Source organism: Ictalurus punctatus, chromosome 3 (genome assembly GCF_001660625.3).
Source record: "Ictalurus punctatus breed USDA103 chromosome 3, Coco_2.0, whole genome shotgun sequence".
NCBI classification, from domain to species: domain Eukaryota; kingdom Metazoa; phylum Chordata; class Actinopteri; order Siluriformes; family Ictaluridae; genus Ictalurus; species Ictalurus punctatus.
Window position 1 is genome coordinate 7289651 of NC_030418.2, and position 8017 is coordinate 7297667.

The window sequence follows — 8017 nt, forward strand, 5'->3', positions numbered from 1 at the left end:
TTTTTGCTTCAATAAAAAATATAAAAATAAAAATTGTATTGTGTGTTTACTCAGGTTGCCTTTGTGTGTTGTATACAACAAAATGTATTTTGTTTGAAGATCTAAAACTATTTAGTATGAGATATACACAAAAACAGAAGAAATCAGGCACAGCACTGTAGCTGTAGCTGGCCAGCTTTTAAAAAGGTACTGAGATGCAGTCACTTCATGTACACAACATTCAAACAATGCAATACTGCTTGGCCATGAAGCAAATTCAGTTATTCAGTGGAGATAAACATGGAATGCATCAGTCCTCTGTGAGTCATGTTTTACATTAGGCATTAAATGCCATCAGTCTGAAACACATCGAAGAAAAAAAAAAAGAAAATAAAAGAATATTTAATCAACTTCTTTTAGACACGGCCACTCTCATGTACAGTCCTCTAGATGAAGGATATTGTGTAAATCTGCACTATATTACAATGGACATTCAGGGTTAATCATGCCTTTATTCTTTTCTTAATTTTCCACCTTACTAGAAACTCAAAGCTGGGAACCAGTGCCACTTAGAAGAACACTTACTACTAAACAACATTTTGTTCTGGCCCCAGATATGTGTGGATGTTTTTTAAGTCGATTTTATCCAAATTTATACAATTTCTATGCATATTGCTAAAATCAGTTCTTAATACTTCATGTTTTAGCTATTTCTAGGTGCCTCGAAAGCCCTTTCTCTCTGGTAATAACTCAGCTGAAGCCTAATCAGTGATTATGGCAGTACGCTGTATACCAACCCACTCAAACCTTTTGCCACATTGATACAAAGTGCAATCTCTGCTACAGTAATAGTTTATTCTTAATCTGATGCAATTTTCTTTCCTTTTTAGCAATTATGACTGCCACGGACATACTTCAAATACATATAAATATATACAAATATACAGTATCTCACAAAAGTGAGTACACCCCTCACATTTTTGTAAATATTTAATTATATCTTTTCATGTGACAACACTGAAGAAATGATACTTTGCTACAATGTAAAGTAGTGAGTGTACAGCTTGTATAACAGTGTAAATTTCTGTCCCCTCAAAATAACTCAACACACAGCCATTAATGTCTGGCAACAAAAGTGAGTACACCCCTAAGTGAAAATGTCCAAGTTGGGCCCAAAATGTCAATATCCAGCACTGCCTTAACCCTCTTGGGCATGAAGTTCACCAGAGCTTCACAGGTTGCCACTGGAGTCCTCTTCCACATCTCCATGACGACATCACAGAGCTGGTGGATGTTAGAGACCTTGTGGTCCTCCACCTTCCGTTTGAGGATGCCCCACAGATGCTAAATAGGTTTATGTCTGGAGACATGATTGGCCAGTCCATCACCTTCACCCTCAGCTTCTTTAGCAAGGCAGTGGTCGTCTTGGAGGTGTGCTTGAGGTCGTTATCATGCTGGAATACTGCCCTGGGGATGATGCTCTGCTTCAGTATGTCACAGTACATGTTGGCATTCATGGGTCCCTCAATGAACTGTAGCTCCCCAGTGCCGGCAGCACTCATGCAGCCCCAGACCATGACACTCCCACCACCATGCTTGACTATAGGCAAGACACACTTGTCTTTGTAATCCTCACCTGGTTGCTGCCACACACGTTTGACACCATCTGAACCAAATAAGTTTATCTTGGTCTCATCAGTCCACAGGACATGGTTCCAGTAATCCATGTCCTTAGTCTGCTTGTCTTCAGCAAACTGTTTGCGGGCTTTCTTGTACATCATCTTTAGAAGAGGCTTCCTTCTGGGACGACAGCCATGCAGACCAATCTGATGCAGTGTGCACCGTATGGTCTGAGCACCAACAGTCTGAACCCCACCCCTTCAACCTCTTATTATTTTAAAATTTTCCGGATGTAGTTGAGGGGAAAATTGTGTGTGCTGTAGCGCATAGCAAATGGATGAAAAAGTAATCAGTTAGTGCTTTGGCTTATATTAACGATGTTAATGCTGTGACAGTTTAGCATAATGTTAAACTAATATTATTTGGAATAAAGCTCACAAGCTGAGAACTTTTTAAAGTTTTTTTTTTTGGTGTATAAATATTGTCATTTAAAATGTATTTAGAAATGTAATTGTGATGAACTTTAAGGTCGGGCAAGGAAAAGGAAGGCGGATGCAGGCTTACACAACTAAAGTCTTTAACTTGCTCTTTTTTTTTCTTTTTCTGCTTTTCAGCCATGAGGGAAATTACTCATTTTTACTTTGTAATAAGTTTGTTCTTGTTCTATTTCATTCTTATGTGAGGATAACGCCTAAGAAGGTCATGTCATGTCATTGAGATCAGCGCAGAATATTTATCTGCTTACAGAGGCACAAACATGATCTTCTGTTCAAGGTTCGTCTAAACATCTAAGATCCTCTGCGTTTATATATATATATATATATATATATATATATATAAGTAATCTTTAGAACAAGGGCTTCAGAGCACACACATTATTCTATCCTGCTTTATTCTCCATCCACCCATCTTCTGTACTGCTTATCCTCTTCAGGGTCAAGGGGAAATCTGGAGCCTCTCCCAGGGAGCATCGGGCTTTGGACTGGGGGAGGAAACCCCCGCAGCATGGGGAGAACATGCAAACTCTGCACACAGAGGCCACGGTGGGAATCAAACCCACGACTCTGGCAGTATAAGGCAAACATGCTAACCACTAAGCCACTGTGCACCCGCCTGCGTTATTCTATCCTGTATTAACCATCTTTCTGTAATAAACCTTTTTTTTTTTTTTTTTACCTTCAGAGGACGAGTCTGTGAGTGTTGTCTAATTTCCACAACACAGCGTTCGTTTACTTTCTTTACTTCAGACATGCATGCACACACACAAAACACATTCACATCATGCTCGTGGCTCTCCCTTCTTCGAGGTGTGTGTCTCTCTCCCTCTTATCCTCGCCTCATCTCACTGCAACAGAGAACATTCATTAGGAGAATTCCCTAAAGGTGTGCATTCCATAACACTCGCCTTTTCTGGCTTCCGGTTGAATAATACACACACACACACACACACACACACACACACACACACACACACACACACACACACACACACACACACACACACACACACACACACACACACACACACACAGAGTGCCCTCCACTAATACTGGCACCCTTGGTAAATACGAGCAAAGAAGTCTGTGAAAAATTGTCTTTATTTGTTTAAACTTTTGATCTTTTGTTTAGAAAATTCACAAAAATACTCTGCTCTCATGGATATCAAACAATTGTAACCGCAACATAGGTTTCCAAAAATATATATATATATATTTGTTAAATATAGGTGTGCAACAGTTATTGGCACCCTTTTAGTCAATATTTGTGCTACCTCCCTTTGCCAAGATAACAGCTCTGAGTCTTCTCAAATAATGCCTGATAAGGTTGGAGAATACATGGCAAGGGATCTGAGACCATTCCTCCGTACAGAATCTCTCCAAATCCTTAAAATTTCGAGGTTCACACTGTTGGGCTCTCCTCTTCAGTTCACACCCACAGGTTTCTATGGGTTTCAATTCAGGCGACTGGGATGGGCATGGAAGGACCTTGATTTTGTGGTCAGTAAACCACTTTTGCGTTGATTTTTGATGTATGTTTTGGTTTATTGTCCTGCTGGAAGATCCAACCACAGCCCATTTTAAGCTTTCTGTGAAGCAGTCAGGTTTTCAGTTAATATCTGTTGATATTTGATAGATTCCATGATGATGCCATGTATCCTAACAAAATGTCCAGGTCCTCTGGCAGAAAATAAGACCCAAAACATTAAAGAGCTACCACAATATTTAACCGTGGGCATGAGGTACTTTTCCATATGGCTACCTCTCTGTGTGCACCAAAAACCACCTCTGGTGTTTATTGCAAAAAAGCTCTATTTTGGTATCATCTGACCATAGACCCTGATCCCATTTGAAGTTTCTGTATTGTCTGGCAAACTGAAGATGCTTGAGTTTGTTTTTGAATAAGAGTAGAGGCTTTTTTCTTGAAACCCTTGCAAACAACTTGTGGTGATGTAGGTGACTTCGGATTGTGGTTTTGGAGACTTTCTGACCCCAAAAGTAACTTCTGCAATTCTCCAGCTGTGATCCTTAGAGATATTTTGAGCCACTTGAATCATCATCATCATCTTCACAGTGTGTTGACACAAAATGGACAATATAGACATAAGTATAGATACACAGGTTAATTCATAACATTTCCAGTTGACTGGAACTTCTTAATTATTGCCCTGATGTGACACTCAACAACATTTTGCCGCACATCACAGCTATATTCCTTGGTCTTACCCATTGTTCTGAATGACTAAGGGAATTTGGCCTGTGTTACCTCATATTTATACCCTTGTGAAACAGGAAGTCATGGTTGAACAATTTCCTGTTCCTTGTCACCCAGATGTACTAAAACTGTTTAAATATCAGTGGGAATATACTTCAAATATATTTTTCTCATATGAATTCATAGGGGAGCCAATAATTGTTGGACACCTATATTTAACATTAAAAAGATATATTTTTTAAATAACCTGTGTTGTGTTTTCACTTGTTTGATATCCAGATTTTTGTGACTTTTTTAACAAAAGATCAAAAGGTTAAACAATAAAAACAATTTTTCACAGCTGTCTTGGCTCATATTTTGCAAGGGTGCCAATATTACTGGAGGGCACTGTATACATATGTTACTAACATAATAAAATTTTCAAAACTCAAAAACAAAAGTAGAGTGGTCAAGGTTTGGGGTCACAGAAAATTTGTCCATTTGGGGTCATCTGCCCAAAAATTTTGGGAAACCCTGCCTTAGTTAATATTGGTAGACCACAAGTGAGTGAGAAAGATTTTGTAGATATTTATACGACTAAAGATACAATAAATCTACAAATATTATATCTTTCAACCACACTAATCTTAATTTTCCACAATTTTTCAAATCAATTTGCAATCATTGCATCATGTTGTATAAACATTTAACATTACCTGGACATTGGAAAATAAAATTTAACAGACTTCAGCTTTTCTTAGATAATGCTGTAGGTCTTCTACTGAGACAGGTTTGCAGCCAAGCACTGAATGACAATGTTCCAACCACACACTGATTAAACCAAATGACTAATTACCTTTCCCAACATGAACGAAAGCATCTCATTTTGAGTGGCTTCCTCAGCTCACTAGAAAGATGGCAGAGGAGGCAACCAGGTTCAAATTTACACATCATTGACTACAAGCATTCCCATGCTCCCTCTTTAAGTGGGCAGACTACAGCAAAGCATTTTGCAGACAGTATTAACTTTGACCTAAATTTTGCATTCAGCATTGTAAGATGGTTAAAGTAGAAGATTTACTTTTTTGCACCAATGGAATACCATTAGTATGAATCGACTGTGTTGTGTCCATAACACACAGCTATACACAACCAGCCAACAAACAAGCTATACCTTAATTAATTGTCTTGTGTTTTATATAATCTACAAATTCTGCCTGTTTGCACATTTACAGTTCTACTAAGTTTAGTTTTTCTGATGTTGATCTTGAACTGCTGTTGAGTATTTTACTTACTGTGTTTGTTTGTGTTCTAGAGTTTTATCACACCCCTAAATAAAGAAACATTGCATGACCACTCTCTAAGCAGAAGTATGTTCAACAAAATCCATTAAGGTCCTTTCTTTTTCTGAATCTTGATGTGGTATATTTGGAATAAAAGATGTTAAAACTTGAATTACATTTCAGATTGCATTTGTGTTTGTACAAGAAATACTCCTTAATACTGGATGGCTAGAGATATTATGCTATTATGTTTTACATAAAAAAAAACCCACAAGTTCAATTATAGAGGCATCATCCTGGAATTTCACCAAGGTGAAGTATAAAATTTTTGAGTTGGAATTAAATACTGACTGTTAAAAGGTATGTTCGTGAAATTAAACAACAAGCAATTTGAAGGTCAAACTTACCCATCATTGTCATATCACAGCAAAACAATGACTACATTTCCCATCCTTCACTGCAGCCTACAAACATGGCTGCCATGGACCGCAATTCTCAGAACACTCGCCTTCATTCTAATCACGCACACCTGCATCCAATTCACAGCACAATCAGTACCACAGTTTAAAAGGACCTTCTATGCATTCCGTCTTTGCAAAGTATACACACAGTTGTGTTGTCGCGGTTGTTGCCAAGCTTTAGCTCATTGCTGTTTATTCTGGTGTTTTCACTTTGCTTATGTTTATGACTTCGTCTCCGTCTCTTTACCCTGCCCTGTTTGTGCTGTTTGCCTGACCTCTGTATTGTTCAAAATTATTGTCTTCTGCCTTATTCTTTGGACATGTTGTTTCATTAAACTGCCATACCTGCACTTGCTTTTGTCAGCACCTCCTTTACGTGACAATAATAAAAGCAGTCTACTGATTGGACATCACAATAGCAACCTCAGAAAAATGTTGGAATTTGAAAAGTATCACCTGCATTCCAAAAGCCTATTCATTATAGGTGTCTTATTTTTTCCCCTTGTCATCAGGGACATGTTTTAATGTTATCACATTAAACAAATGCCTATGTGTGTAAGAGTGCTTTTTATCATCAAATTTGGTTTTCATGAAAATCCAATAAATTCAGAAAAACTTTCGTATCCCACTCGTGCTCCTGGGTCTGTGTAAATTTACACATAAGAAAAATAACTAATGTAAATCTTAACTTGATGAACTTCAAATCATATAAATAAAAAAGAGCTTTGGAGTCTCTATCAAAAACACACCCTCATGCTAATTCAATAAGTCAAGGACTAAGAATACCAATGAGATAATATTGTGGAAGCCAGTCATTTTGTATTATTCACATTAATTAAAGAATATGAAAAATAAAGAAAGTGAGATAAAACAAACCCATAATGTAAGACAAATAAAATAAATCATTTAATTATAACAATTATGTATAAGCGGAGGATAAGTTGGTCATAATGAGAAATATTAAATACATTTGTCTAAAATAATGATGTTTTAACAGATATCCTTTTTTGTAGTCAGTTTTTGATGACTATCTATCTATCTATCATTGTATGTTGTCGATATTGATTTTAGTGTTTCCCTACCTCCAATTCCCTATGCCGCTACTAGTTTTTTTTTTTTCTGCCGTTGATCTTGTTACAGCTTTTAGGTAGACCAAGAAGACAATAAAGTAATCCAATTTAGTTCTGAGTGGAGAGTGGTCTTCTGTTAGAAGTGACTATACATTGCACTTTCATGTAGATATTGCTAATATTATTTTTAAAGATGAGTTTAGTTTCAAAATAAATAATAGATCAAATAAAATAAAATGTCTTTCAGAGGCACAGAGTTAAAGCATCTTTCCACTGGGCTTCACTTCCAATAATAAAAATGTTTGACATATCTCTGATAGTTTTTTTTTTTTTTTTTAATGTGTCCACCGCTATTTTTAATATTTCTATTGTACTCATCATGCCTGAGGCTTGTGCAATCTAAAAGTAGATAAAGGCTAGAAACTCGAGGTTGGAGCAGACAGCATAATATAGAAGCCTGAAATGTCTCCAGCTTCAACGTGTCAGTCTTTACCTCAGTTTCCTGCCAATTCTGAACAAGTGTTGTGTAGAAATTCCCATTATACCATGCTTGAGTGACAGTGCTTGCCAGCTGGAGAAAGATGCCTCTTTCATAATGAACACAATGCCGTTGTGCATCACTGTCAGTACACATTTGCTTTTCTTTTTCCATGAATATTGAATGTTTGGAGGCGGAATTTGGAGCAATGTGGAATTTTCATTTATATTCAGTTATATAACACAAGGATTTCTTTTGTTTCTTTAATGATAATTATTCGATTTGGATTAAAAACTAGGTCTTTGGAGCTATTAAACCACTAAATTTGTCATATTATCTGTCATATCAAAATATTTGTTATATTATGTTGAGTTTGTGCAACAAACAACAAAATGAAATTTTGGCAGTAAATTGAGTTAATAATGGCACTCTTAA

At 36.9% G+C, this 8017-nt stretch overlaps 1 long non-coding RNA gene across 1 annotated transcript; it reads right to left on the reverse strand.

The window, feature by feature from the left end:
* Positions 1-2769: 2769 nt before the first annotated feature.
* Positions 2770-6281, reverse strand: LOC128632786 (uncharacterized). Its single transcript, XR_008396380.1, has 3 exons — positions 5981-6281; positions 5147-5197; positions 2770-2944 (listed from the first exon to the last, which is right to left on the reverse strand). It is a non-coding gene; the product is annotated as an uncharacterized LOC128632786 (long non-coding RNA).
* Between the last annotated feature and the right edge of the window lie 1736 nt (positions 6282-8017).